The sequence below is a fragment of the Xenopus laevis genome, chromosome 2S, assembly GCF_017654675.1.
Source record: "Xenopus laevis strain J_2021 chromosome 2S, Xenopus_laevis_v10.1, whole genome shotgun sequence".
In the NCBI taxonomy this organism is placed as follows: Eukaryota; Metazoa; Chordata; class Amphibia; order Anura; family Pipidae; genus Xenopus; species Xenopus laevis.
Window position 1 is genome coordinate 122,650,344 of NC_054374.1, and position 15,156 is coordinate 122,665,499.

A 15,156-nucleotide genomic window follows, 5' to 3' on the forward strand; every position below is an offset into this window, starting at 1 on the left:
AAACTCCCGCGAAAATTCGCTGACGTCACAAAATTTTGGACCCACATCAATACTATTCAGCTGCCCATTGACTTTAACACTGAATTTATGTGGTCATCAATTTTTGAGTTTCACCCATCACTATTAAGGACAAGTTTAATGTTTATGGGCACAGTGCAAAGCATTTACCAGTGATGATTCCTGCCAATGAGGCTTATGCAGTGTATCTTGGCATGCTAAAATATGCACCATTGAAATTGCATGCAAGTGAAGGTTATGTTTATGCCCCATCAATGTACCACCTCTTACATCATGTGTGCAAGGCACATGTTGAGAGGCATGCAGAGAACGAGACTAAAATGGATGTTCATATTAATTTAAAATGTGCAATTAATAATCCACTATATTAATGTATAAAGACAACTTCCAGTAATTCCAGTAATTAAATTTTTTTTATTGAGATATATAAGTTTTCCAATGTCATCTGATGGTTACAAAAAGAAAAATTCTACTTTTACTTTTGAGGGAACAATCTAGTTTCTTTTACAGACTTATTAAGGAAATTTGAAATTATACCGCAATGGTCAATGATGCCATCAGCAAAAACGAGTATACAGTACTTCAACTTCATGCTTGAACAAACTAATTAATTATGTAAAGAAGCAAAAGTTTTTGTGGAAGATAATTAAGTTTTGCTGTTTCCTCTTAATAAAAAATAAATTTTCATTTTTTTTAAACACAAAAAGCAAATAGAAAACATAAACAAGATAACTGAGTTCACTGAATGTACACTTAGGAGCAGATTTATTAAGTTCGAATGGTAAATTTGAATTTTAATTGTCCATTTTTTTAGTCAAAACTCACAAATTTAAAACTACCAACGTGAATTTTAATTTGAAAGAGATTAATCCCACCTCGACCATGGAAACAGTTCTAATTCAACTATTCTCCACCTAAAACCTGCTTAATGTAGAAATCAATTGCAGAGGTCAATTGAACTATTTGAAGATGTTAATAGTAGCAATGAGCCAAGTTTTTGCCACATTTCTCTTCGAAATGATACCCCATAGACTCCAATGGGAGTAAAAAATTCGAGGTTTTTCTTTGGAGGAAAACTCGATTAGAGTTTTCGGGTCAGGACTATTCGATAGAATTTTAGTTTAATAGCACACCATTCGTATTGTGAATAAAATCAAATTTAATAGATTTTAAAAAAAATTCACATTACTCTAAAATTCGAACATTTTTCTATACACCACAAATATTACAAGGTCCATTTGAAATATAATATACTGTAGCTGGGGCATGTTGGGGATTGTTTTCCAACCAATTACATTTTTCCACATTTTTTACATGACATTTTGTTTACACAATGCTTATTTACACTAATTAATAATTTTACAAAATATCCATATTTTTAAATGAAAAAACTGTTGCAAAATACTAAAATTTATTATTTTGGAAAATCAGAAATTTCTTTTTTCATTTAGTTAAGCAAAAATATCCCATTATAGACTTGGAAGAAGGCACTCACAGAAAAATATATTTTTTTGACTCTAAAAGGGTATGCCAATAATATTAAATGGTATATACCCTGTAAGACCTTAGGAGGTCATTGTCCCTCTATCTCTGTTTAGACATTCCTTTTTTGTTTAGGGGGGATTTTCTCACTCATAATGAGAGATAGTGATGTGTGAGAACACCTCGACCAGCGCATGTCTGAACCCGGCTTTCTCCCTCTATTTATAGACCCGCCTCGCCAATGATGTCACAAAAGTTGCAGGCAGGTGTGTACCTATAAAACCAGAAGCTGGTAGAGTAAGTTCATATGCCAGGAGAACAGGCAGAAGAGCTCAACCAGAACCTACCCGCAACCTGTAAAAGGTGTGCAGAGGCTAGTCCGAACCCGCCCAACCCACTGGTAAAACCCTGGTGTCCCGCGGGTATTGGGCCTGCCCCACATCACTATTAGAGACACTTAAATCCTTTTATTTATAAAGCCCCTTACAAAGTTTGGGCTCAATGAATTCGATATTTTGCAACTAAATTGATCTTGTATAGAGGGGCACAGAGGGGATCATGGACCAAGACAGATGTAAAAAAAAAGCAGTAATTACCTTCAGTCTTCTGAAAAAACAAAAAAAAACAAATACCCAATTGGTTTATATGGTTTTCTGCACTGATGCGAGGAACTTTAAGTGTAAATGTGCAGCTTCAAATCATATATCAGCAGGCAATCTAGACAGGGTGGACTTGGGGGCCCAGGGTCCACCAGGACTGCTGTCCAGGGTGCCCTCCAACCCCCCTACTGCTCGGTGTGCTTTTAGAGTGAAGAGAGTCAAAGGAAGAAGAGAGACGTGACTCATCTAGAGCTTGCAAATTACAGTAGGTGTTTGGGAAGTAGAAGGGGATGAGGAGGGAGTTATTGAGAGTTGAAATGTGAGCATATTGTGACCAGACTGCAGAAATAGTGAGTTAGTAAAACTTGTGGTTGAACAGAGTCTGGTAAAAATAAGATCTAGAGCGTTAGCATTGGAGTGAGAGGGGAGGTCTGCGCACAGAGGTAATCCTAGGGAGAATGTTAGCGAAAGAAGTTTCGAGACAGAGCTGTTGTTAATACTGTTGTTAATATTGTTAACAGGTATTTTAAAGTCGGCTTATATGATGGATGGGGGTAAGATGAAAGAAAGCAAAGAAGCCAGGTAGCAAAGTTGTCAAAAAATTGTGCAGATGGTCCAGGAGGTCGATATATGACAGCAAGTGAAGCAAGAGATCAGGATCAGGGTAAAGAAGGCGATGAGTCAGAGTTGGCTGGAACAGGATGGAGCAAGTGTAAAGAGAAGGACATTACAGGAACAGGATAGAGCAGGTGTAGAGCGCAGGACTGGACTGGACATGATGGAGTGGGTGTAGATCTGAACAGGAGCAAGACTAGAACTGGAGCAGGATGGTGCATGTTAAGAGGTAGATCAGGATGGGGACTGGATGACAAGGTTCAGACAGGACTGGATAGCAAGGTTCAGACAGGAATAGGAACAGGACCAAGCAGGACTGAAACAAGCAACAAGGCAAGGTACAAGGCAAGGTAAGGCTAGAGCAGGAACCAAGATAGGGGCAATGCCGCAGTGCTTAGAAAGGCCAATTCTCAGGCACTGGTTGTGAGGAGGGCTGGCTATATATCGGGAAGGCTCAGCCCTGATTGGCTGACCCCAACCCACCAATCAGGCTGCTGCACAAGGGCTGCAAAGGCCAGGTGATAGATTATGAGCCAGCCTATTGACTGCTCACCTGGCCCAATGGTCAAGGCACTGAGTCAGAAACTCAGAGGATGTTGGCTTGAATCCCAGCAGAGCCAGACATCTTCTCCCTCCTCACCAGGCGCCTAAAGGACTAAAATTTTTAAGTGTCTGGGGTACTAACAGGAGCCATCCTCGTGGGTGCCCGGGGTTCAGGCAGAACCACCCTTGTGGGTGCTCAACTGAGAGGTAAGGCTACGAGCATAGCCACCATTGTGGGTGCGCCAGGTTCTGGCAGGAGTGTGAGGGGGGCAGAGCCACCTTTGTGGGTGTCTGAGGTACTGGCAGGTGGGGGGACAGAGCCACTGTGATAACCTGCCTGGAGTCGAATCAGGGACCTGGCATTCTTGTGCTGTGTTACCACTGTTCTATATGAGCAGACAGCTAAGGACCCAGTTCCCACCTATGCCTATGCATGCTTTTGCTAGGAAGAATAGCTTGTTTCATCTGTTGCCATCTCTGCTCTGACTCATGGCCCAGTATAGGTCTACTTTGCTAGTTCCTGGGTGTGTATTGTTATTGTTAAACTGTATCTGATCTTGCCTGTCCCTGTTCCTGATTTGTCTGTTGCCTGTCCTGACCCTTGCCTGAACTTTGACTATTCTTCAGATTCTGATTTGGTGCTGCATATTGTCTATTTGGTTTGACCTGGCCTGTCCCTTGACCAAGCTCCTTGTTCTCCGTCCTATCTGTATACATTATGGTTATCTTGCCTGCCCAGAGCTTCCCCCTTGGTCCTCTCATGTTAAGTCCTGGCAGCATCTAGTGGAGGGCTCCTCCCAAAGCCAAAGGTAGCTGCTATAGGCAAAAAGTGAGCCGAGGCCAGGACCTTGAGGTTTACTCTGAGTTTTGGGATACCATATGTTACAGCTTTGCGGCTGCCCGGTATAAAAGGTTATGGTTAGAGTGCACTGTTACTAGTCTAACACACAGGAAACAGCAGAATCCCTCCTCCTGGGGGCACAGGACTTGGCAGAAGCTCCAAGGGGCACAGGACTCGGCCTTGGGCTGAGATCCGGGGGATTCGGGCAAGAAAAGGAAGCAGCTGCCTGGAAGCCAGCACAGGCACAGAAGGCAGCTGCTGAGAAGCTTGCACAGGAATAGAAGGCAGTTGCGGGGGAACAAGCAAAGGAACCGGAAGCAGCTGTTGGGAAACAGGTACAAGCATGGGAGGCAGCCGGCTCTCGAGTTGTGGGCAGTAGCTGGCCTGGGAATTGGGGCAGATTGATGAGGGGTAACTGGCCCGGGAACTGGAGTCGTCTGCTGCTGGGCAAGAGTTACAAAGGCCAGGTGATAGATATTGAGCCAGCCTACCGACTGCTCATCTGGCCCAATAGTCAAGGCACTAAGCCAAAGACCCAGAAGTTCCTGACATGAGAGTCTGACAATTATAACCTCCACAAATATAAAGCCCAGTCTCCAAAATCCATTTTAACACTAATCTATACTCTGGCTCAAACAATGGAAATGGCGAATTATCGGAATGAACTCTTCATTCTGAAAGCTAGGTCAAGATCATACAGATAATGGATATGAATTATTGAGTCTTGTTCCTCCCTATATTTCACAGTAACTCGATGCTGTAGAATTGCTTATTCAGAGGAGCTCAGTTTTTATAGTAGCAATCTACAGGAATTTTGATAATGCTCATCTGAATGATAAAGTTGCCTAGAACTAGCAAGACTTTTTCAAGACTATCCAACAATGTCTATTTTCTTGGAAATCATTTTGAAATTCTTCTTCAAATTAATGTGGTTTTCAGGAATATTGTATATCCTTTCATTTTTTTCTCTTTGTTAGCGTCTTCTACCTTATTAAGCACTTCATGGTATTCACCTATGTTGCCTTTTAGCAAAAGGTTAGTATTTATGTTTCACATATTCCTCTGTATGCTTGGCTTTAAGGTCACTGATGTCAAATGTCAGCATAAGTTTAAGAGTAATTTATTTGCAAAACTTAACTTGTGTTACTTATTCAAAGACATACTTTAATTAGCATGAATTTCAAGTTATGTTTTGTTCTAATTAAATACAATTAAAATTAAGAGGCTGCTTTGGTAAATGGTATGTAAGTTTACAGGTTTATAGTGTCAGCATAAAAAAATCTGTTTAGAAACTTTAAATATTAAATAAAATACTATATAGTGCCAAAAAAATAAAATTATGTATGAGAACCATGTTAAACATTTGAAGAAAATCTTGATCTAGTAAAAAACAACCCCAGACCCCAACAGGTCAAACAACAATTCAAAAACAACACTCACAGCTGTAAAATGCTATCTGCTCCAAAAAATGTAACTGGAAAAAAAAATTGTTCGGAAGACATCCAACCAATGATAAAATACCCAGCAACCCTTCTTGTAGGGATTTTTTCTTGACTGCATACTTTAAAAAAGCTGTGCCTTCCCAGTCTCAGAGAATGTGTTCTTGTCACTTAAATTAAGTAATGTAATGTGTGTCCAGCAAGAAATAACAGTTGTTTCTCTAGTACCGGTACTTGCCATTACAGAAGCTGATGTAGCGACTGGACCTATAATAATGAAAACTAAAGAAACAAAAAAAGAAGGCAGAAGTACAAATGTTTTGAGATGATTAGCAATTATAGTACTTATTCAGGCTATATTGATTACATTTATACTATACTGCCATTGCCATACAATAAAGTGCAGCCTCTTTAGGACATTCTGTATATAGGTGCATGTGAGATGCTTCATTTTTAATGGGGGATGTCCCACAATTATTTACAGCTAAAAAATAAGTCAATATTTTCACAAGAATCATTAATTGTTTCCATCATATTGTCCTCCAATAAGTGTTCTATTCTTTCTGTGCTACTATATCTATGCTATAGCTCAGGTGTAGAGGCCCTGATCCATTCTCTAGGAACCATAGGGACAGATTATTTACACAAGCATTGTTATCATCATTAAAAAAAAGAAATAAGCTTGCTCAGTTTTTTCGGCTGAAATAACTACTGTACCTAGGAGCAAGGTGGATTGGGTTTTTGTATTTGTTAGAAACTACCACTCAGTATTTTCAATATTTCACTAAATACTTTTTTCTCTGGTACAATTTCACACACCACCTACTATTCATTTTTTAGTGATTCACAATCAAAATGTGATTGTTAGCTGATGATGAAACAGATAAATATGCATCAAAAGGGGAAAAGAAATATAACATTAATCTTAAAGAAGAAAAACAAATCTTGTTTATTAGGCAGTTATTATGATGTGAATTGTTGTTGTTCATAGCACATTTCCAAGACATGTTGGCACATTTTATTTAGATGAAAAAGAGACAATTACAGGGCCAGGCTCACATAGAGAAACTTTGCCCTAGCTGTGTATCTATAACAAAAAGTCAGATGATTGCAGTCATTATTCTACTGCTGAAAATCATTAAAGGCTTAATACATCATATTTGGGTATAATTATACTACATAATTTAAATAGGTTTTGGCATATACATCTTTAATTGCAGCATTATATAGCCATTAAAGGAAAACTATACCCCCAAAAATAAATACTTAAGCAAGAGATAGTTTATATCATATTAAGTGGCATATTAAAGAATCTTACCAAACTGGAATATATACAATATTTAAGTAAGTATTGCCCTTTTACATTTTAAACTTTGAGCCACTATTTTGTGATGGTCTGTGTGCTGCCTTAGAGATTGCCTGACTAGAAATACTGCAGCTCTGACCAGGGCTGGACTGGGGGGGCCCGTGGTCCACCGGGGCTGCTGTCCCGCCCCCCCCCCCCCCCGATGAGATTGATCCAAGTGTTTCTGCATGTGTGTGTGTGTTTGTGTGATAGGGAACCTAAACTGTAGACCATATTTTTGTAGGGACAATGATGAATGACACTGTCTACATGTCATATAAATAAAGAATACCATAGATTCTTCCATAGGCTGGAGTACTGTTTTAATGTGAAATTAGCTTATGGAATTATTGCACCACCCACAGCCCAACATGACTGAAAGAACTGCAGCAAAACCTTTAACTATGTTGGAGTGTCACCTCTTTCAATAAGTATTACTGGGCTGGGGGCAACTTTAGAGGCCTTTCGGCAGCAAAAAAATTATAGGAACGTGTCAGTATCTTTTTATGTATACCAAGGGGCACATTAACTAAAATTTGAACTTTTGAATACTATTTTGAAAAGTCACACCATTTAGAAATTTAGCACATTGACAAAACTCTATCCAGACTTCCAGAAAAATCTTTCTAGACAGTCATAAAAGTGTTTTAACTGACAGTTGCAGTATACAGATACAGTATATTGTAAGTGTCAGTTAATTGCAATGATTTGGACTGCTTTAAACAACCCAACACTAGTGATGAGCGAATATTTTTGCGAGGTATAGATTTGTGGCAAAATTCGGCCTTTTATCCAACCGTGAATTTTTCACAAAACTGTGGCAAAAATTTTGCCAAGACAAAAAAAGTAGCAGAGACAAAGAAGTCAACATGAGAAATGCCCATTGCATTTGGAGTGAAAAAAAATCTGTTGCTCTAATTTTTTCATGATTTTTCTAGCAATTTTGTGAATATTTCATCGAAGTGAAATGGGATGGATTTACTCATCACTATCCAACACCATTCTGCTCTATTCTAATGTTACAGTTAAATATCAATGCTGATACAGTTTATACTGATAGAAATGAAATGAAGAATTACATATTCATCATGTTAGAGTTTTTAAATCTTTTGCAAATATGCAGATGAGTGTTATTTTTTTTTCACATTAGGTAATCACACCAATGGGATAGGATGCAGTGCCTCAGCCCTATTCAGTATGCATTGTTGACAATGGCATCAAGCAACCAATGCAGTCATGATAAACAAGCTTTCTGCTCAAGAAAAAAATGGAATAAGCATATTTAAGAAAGTTTGCATGAGGCTTGGTTTACTTTCTCAATTGTACAATAAAAAAGTCATGAGTAATCCCCTACTGTTACACTTAAAAATTAACCTTGTAAAATTCTAAAAGGTGTTATTTTACCAGAAAACAGAAATACAAATGCATAATTTGTTTTTCACAGCGCTTCAAGCCTAGAAAGAATTTTGAATCTCATGTTTAAATAGAGGTAGATAGTTTTAGCCATCCAGGGCAAGTAGCCATTATCTTGCAATCAGAGTGGCATGTTTAAATTATCTGACAAAATTACATGGATTAAATGCAGATCAAGTTAAAAAACCTTTGGATAATTTATCCCACTGATATATAATTCTCACACTGGATTAGGCATTACCTGAACATGGCCAGTTCAAGGAAAATTATCGGACAATCAATAGCATTGTTTGCTGAAAATAAGATCCTTATTTCTTTAAATGTCTCGTGAGAGTGCTAGAGTTACACTGATGTTATAAATGGATTGCAGCTTAATGCACAATGCATGATTGAAACTCTTCAAATCTAGAATGTAATTTCATCAAAAACCTTTAATTTATCAAATTCCTCTAGTTCTCTTAAGAGACATTCATTCTTTGTAATGCTTTCATTTCAAGAGATTAAACTAAAATGTGGAGGGATAAAGGTGTTGCCATTGTTTTAATTACATGTAGGTATCTTTAACTAAAATGATCTACTTAATACACAGGTCAATAGTTTCTGTTAGCAAAAGAGAATGAGTATAATAATATGGGAAAGACCACATAGAAACACTTGCTTAATGGTGTATTTGTGCCTAAATGTATTAAAAAGTGACATTATTTTTATCATTTTAATGAAACCATGTACACATGCTGATGTCATGTGGCGGTATGTCAGTGCATTTTGATCTGATCTGAATGGGTCACACCATCTCAAGTTCTTTGGCATCGCACAGAGTGTACTGGAGAGCTTCTAACAAACACATTGCTTAGCTGCATGGTACCAGGAAATTTAACACAAAATGTACCTTGGTCCATTCCTGTTGTTGGGTTTAGCAAATAGTTTCTGGAGAGATTAGAATTTTTTTCAAGAATCAGTATTTTTTTTTTTAATTCAAATTTTCCTTCCACAACTGTCAAAGTTTTAAAAAACATTCTCTCTTAAAGAAGAAAAACAAATCTTGTTTAGTAGGCAGTTATTATGATGTGAATTGTTGTTGTTCATAGCACATTTCCAAGACATGTTGGCACATTTTATTTAGATGAAAAAGAGACATTTACAGGGCCAGGCACACATAGAGAAACTTGGCCCTAGCTGTGTATCTATAACAAAAAGTCAGATGTTTGCAGTCATTATTCTACTGCTGAAAATCATTAAAGGCTTAATACATCATATTTGGGTATAATTATACTACATAATTTAAATAGGTTTTGGCATATACCTCTTTAATTGCAGCATTATATAGCCATTAAAGGAAAACTATACCCCCAAAAATAAATACTTAAACAAGAGATAGTTTATATCATATTAAGTGGCATATTAAAGAATCTTACCAAACTGGAATATATACAATATTTAAGTAAGTATTGCCCTTTTACATTTTAAACTTTGAGCCACTATTTTGTGATGGTCTGTGTGCTGCCTTAGAGATTGCCTGACTAGAAATACTGCAGCTCTGACCAGGGCTGGACTGGGGGGGGGGCCCGTGGTCCACCGGGGCTGCTGTCCCGCCCCCCCCCCCCCGATGAGATTGATCCAAGTGTTTCTGCATGTGTGTGTGTGTTTGTGTGATAGGGAACCTAAACTGTAGACCATATTTTTGTAGGGACAATGATGAATGACACTGTCTACATGTCATATAAATAAAGAATACCATAGATTCTTCCATAGGCTGGAGTACTGTTTTAATGTGAAATTAGCTTATGGAATTATTGCACCACCCACAGTCCAACATGACTGAAAGAACTGCAGCAAAACCTTTAACTATGTTGGAGTGTCACCTCTTTCAATAAGTATTACTGGGTTGGGGGCAACTTTAGAGGCCTTTCGGCAGCAAAAAAATTATAGGAACGTGTCAGTATCTTTTTATGTATACCAAGGGGCACATTAACTAAAATTTGAACTTTAGAACACTATTTTGAAAAGTCCCACCATTTAGAAATTTAGCACATTGACAAAACTCTATCCAGACTTCCAGAAAAATCATAAAAGTGTTTTAACTGACAGTTGCAGTATATAGATACAGTATATTGTAAGTGTCAGTTAATTGCAATGATTTGGACTGCTTTAAACAACCCAACACTAGTGATGAGCGAATATTTTTGGGGGGTTTCAGGCAAAAAAATTATAACCTGGGTTCACTCTCTCTATCAAAATCTGTCTGCATTAGTTAATATAAAGGGGTTTTCATCAGATACTTTCCATATTTATAGAGGTACCTGCCAAGAGTGTCCCCTATCCCCTATTCTAATTAATCTAGCTATCGTGCCTTTAGCAGCAGCAATCAGGTAGTTAGTCTCTTCGTTGACGATTTAACACTAGTAATTGCGAATCCATTGACCTTTTTCGGTTATTAGATAAATTTGGCACCATTTCCGGTCTCCAGATTAATCACAATAAGGCACTAAATATAAATCTCTCACAAGAGGCAGTAAAGTTATTGCAAATTAACTTTGAATTTACATGGCAACCCCACTTATCTCTATTTTAGGAGTTAAGCTAACTAAAACTTATGGTTCATTATATAGATACAATTATCCCCCTATCTATAAATCCCTTTTCGCTTTGTTAGATAAATGGAATGGGCATCATATCTTGTGGATTGGAAGGATCCATTCAATTAAAATGACAATTCTGCCTAAGATTTTATATTTATTTCAGACACTCCCAGTTTCTATCCCTATAGAATAAATAACCCGATTTAATACTGGAATACTCCGCTTCGTTTGGGCTAAGAAACATCCTGGAGTCCGATATTCGATATTAACATGCCCTAGAAATAGAGGAGGTCTTGGTCTTCCTAATTGGTTATATTATTATAAGGCGGCTCAGATATCTCAAATCCTAGCTTTCCATTCAAGAATTGATTGTCCTTTGTGGGTTTCCCTAGAAACGTCTTTTACAATGCCATATTCTTCAGCAGTCCTGATATGGTGCCCTCCCAAACAAAGAACTTCAGTAGGGAGTGATTGCTTAAAGCACACCTTGAAAATTTGGGATTCGGTATGTAAGATATAAACTGCAAACATCCCATTCACCTGCAATGCCCCTAATAGGCAATCCTCTATTTAATCCTGGCTTACAATGTAAGTCCTTCCAGTGGTGGAATATTATAGACAAATACTCTGTCCCTCCAGTCGAATATTTCCACTTGAGACAGCTATTACATTTTGTGCAATCGCGCTGGGATTTAGCTGGACCAGTTAATAAAATTCAGTCCTTCTTTGAACAATATTGTGCAAGGAATCCCCAGACTCTGAAAGCAATTTCCTTGTTATATAACAACTTCTATGATGATATAGAACCTGCACAATTGTCTTATACTGTGGCTTAGCAGAAAAATATTAAGGGTCACATTGACAAAGAAGATTGGCAATCAATATGGAACAATATTATGAGATCTTCTAAAAATGTATCCCTCCTGGAAACCAACTACAAAGTCTTATTTAGATGGTATTTAGTTCCAGCCCGTATTGCCAAATTTGCCCGAACTGCATATCCTGGCTGCTTTCGTGTGGTCAGGTGGGAACCATATTCCATATTTGTGGGAATGCCCATATGCAAAAAGGTTCAGGATTAGAATTTTTACCATGTTGTATTCAATTTTCCATATGGTAATTCCTAAGCTACCAAGTACAGCATTGTTTTGTAAAAAGACAGACAAACTCACACTAATTCAATTCCAATTGTTTATTGTAATTATGACAGCAGCTGAAAGAACCATTGATGTCACGAAACAGAAAGTAGATTGTATAATGACCCAAGAAAAGATGACCAGCATCTTAACAAATACACATAGCAGATTTTTGAAAATTTGGTCTTCATGGTAGGAATATTGTTACTGGCCGGATTGCCACTTAACACTGCTTAGCATTTAATATTTGATATTTAATTTACCCTTTTGTTCTCCTTGAGTGAAATTTGAGGCAGATAGGACTATCGATAGGTATGTCTTTATTGTTTATAGTTTATTGTTTAACTATTTGAGCTAATGGTTTCTGGGTGTACAGGATTGTTGTCAATTTTAATTATGTTGCAAAAATGTAATATTAACAGATGGTGCTTTAAATATATACGGTATAATATATATATATATTATATATATAATTATATATAAATATATAATATGGTAATTTAAAATAGTTAAAGATATATGTACACATATCACAGTTTTGATATCCACGATGTATACTTGTACTCAAAGCTTATTTCCTTTGTTGACGACTGCCAATGTATATCCTGTGTATTCTGTAAAATTGAATAAAAAATTATTGAATTAAAAAATAAACATTCTCATGAAGAAAATTCAGTAACTAAACACTGGCAAGTTAAAGGAAGGTATATTTTTAGTGGATAGCAGCCTAGCTACTTGCTTAATGACATAGGACAGATGCGTACCAGAGAACTAGGGATCCGAGCTGTGGGCGTCACCGCCAGGAGCGCGGCAGGCATCCCCGCAGGCCCCTTAACCCCACTAGACCACAAGGTAACCTCTTGTTCACTTGTTTGCTTTGTGTTAAAATTTGCAAACCAGTTTTTGCATTTGAACCAATGGGGCAGCAAAATCTCATGCATTTTTGGCTTACCGCTACACACATATGCCCTACATTGTTAGAATACCACTCGGAAAGATACACCATGTTTTATTGTATGGATCTATTATGATTCCTGCTGTCTCACATCTGCAGTAATTACTCCTAGAGTACTGGGAAAATGTTGAATTAATATTATGAACTATGATATCAATGCTTCTAAACTGTTCTATATACAATGATAATATTATTTATAGTAGTTAATGTACTTGTATGTGAGTTTGTGTCTATACCAGTATTTTCCTGGAGCTATTGTTCATGTATGTATGTGTATTTATATATATATATATATATATATATATATATATATATATATATATATATATATATATATATATATATATATATATATATATATATATATATATATATATATATATATTATTCAGGGGTTTCCTATTTTATGCCAAACAGTCCATGTTTATGTTTTGCTGGTACCTGAAAATGGACTGAGCTGTGAACTGTTTTAATAAACAATGTTGGTAAACATTGTTGAAGAACAGATGGGGTTATACACTTTGCTTAAAATTTTGCTCCTACAGATGTTTGTGTGAGATGGCATCTGATTTAACAAGAATACGTCTAGGGAATAAACACACAGCATAGTTTGCCTTGGGAAATGTTTAGAAAAAAAACTGTTACAGGTATTTATATATATATATTTTTTTAACTCTGCCGTAGATAGAATTTAACAGTCAGAATGTGTAGACATTGCTGCTGTACCTTTTTCTGCATGTATGTCTATACAAAATCATTTTAAGTGTACATACAGTAAAAACAGATCTAAGGTCACAATGCATTAACACTTAGGGGCAGATGTATGAAGGGTCGAATATCGAGGGTTAATTAACCCTCGATATTCGACTAGGAACTAAAATCGTTCGACTTCGAATATCGAAGTCGAACGATTTAGCGCAAATCCTGCGATCGAACGATCGAAGGATTATTCGTTCGATCGAACGATTAAATCCTTCGAATCGAACGATTCGAAGGATTTTAATACAACGATCGAAGGAATATCCTTCGATCAAAAAATCTCAGGCAAGCCTATGGGGACCTTCCCCATAGGCTAACATTGACTTCGGTAGCTTTTAGCTGCCGAAGTAGGGGGTCGAAGTTTTTCTTAAAGAGACAGTACTTCGACTATCGAATGGTCGAATAGTCGAACGATTTTTAGTTCGAATCGTTCGATTCGAAGTCGAAGTAGTAGTCGAAGGTCGAAGTAGCCCATTCGATGGTCGAAGTAGCCCAAAAAACACTTCGAAATTCGAAGTTTTTTTAATTCGAATCCTTCACTCGAGCTTTGTAAATGTGCCCCTTAGACTTTTCAAATCATACCAAGGCATTTTCCTGACATTTGTTCCTTAAGGGAACCTAGCATGCAAGGATCTGCTTTCTCCATGAATACTCCACTGTCTGTGTTTGGCAGCATTGTGTTCATTAGGGTGAGCTTGACGATGCATGTAAGTGTCCTCACAATGGCCCCCTACCCTCCACTTAAATGCTCAGTATTCATGGCAGGCAGTAATGACATGGCTGGTTGAGATGATTTCTGGGACCTCTACTTTCCAGTAGGTGGTGCACAGAGGAACTTCAAGTCCCAGAATCCTTCTCTTCACAATGGAGCAAGGTTGAGAAAGGGTTTTCATTACTGTGTAAGCTTAACGGGTGTGGGGAACTGTGGAATCAGGTATGTTTGTGTAAAAAAAAAAAAAGTATAATTATTAATGAAAGTTCAGATAGTGTTTGTGCACCTTTTCTTCATAAGACCAACTGAAAGATCTCATGTCAAAAAGCAAATAATAAAAGCAATATCTACACACACAAATGCACACACATGCACACACACACACACGCATATATATATATTTATATATATATATATACATAACTATATAAAATTATGGGGCAGCAGAACATACCATGCACATCTGTTTATTCCAAAGTGTATTGTCAAACAGGGCAGGTATATTACAGGTAATGTTTTAGACTTACATAAAAATGCTAGTATATTAGATAAAATATTTTGTTTTCGGCTTCTTTAACGGTTACTTTACTCTCTTTAAGGGTTCTAGCATACAAGCAACTGAATGTTCATGTACTGAAAACTATGCTAAAAGCACCCAAAAAAATATATTTTTTTCGGAATTGAATATGCACACCTCTGTTTTAATATAATATATTATTA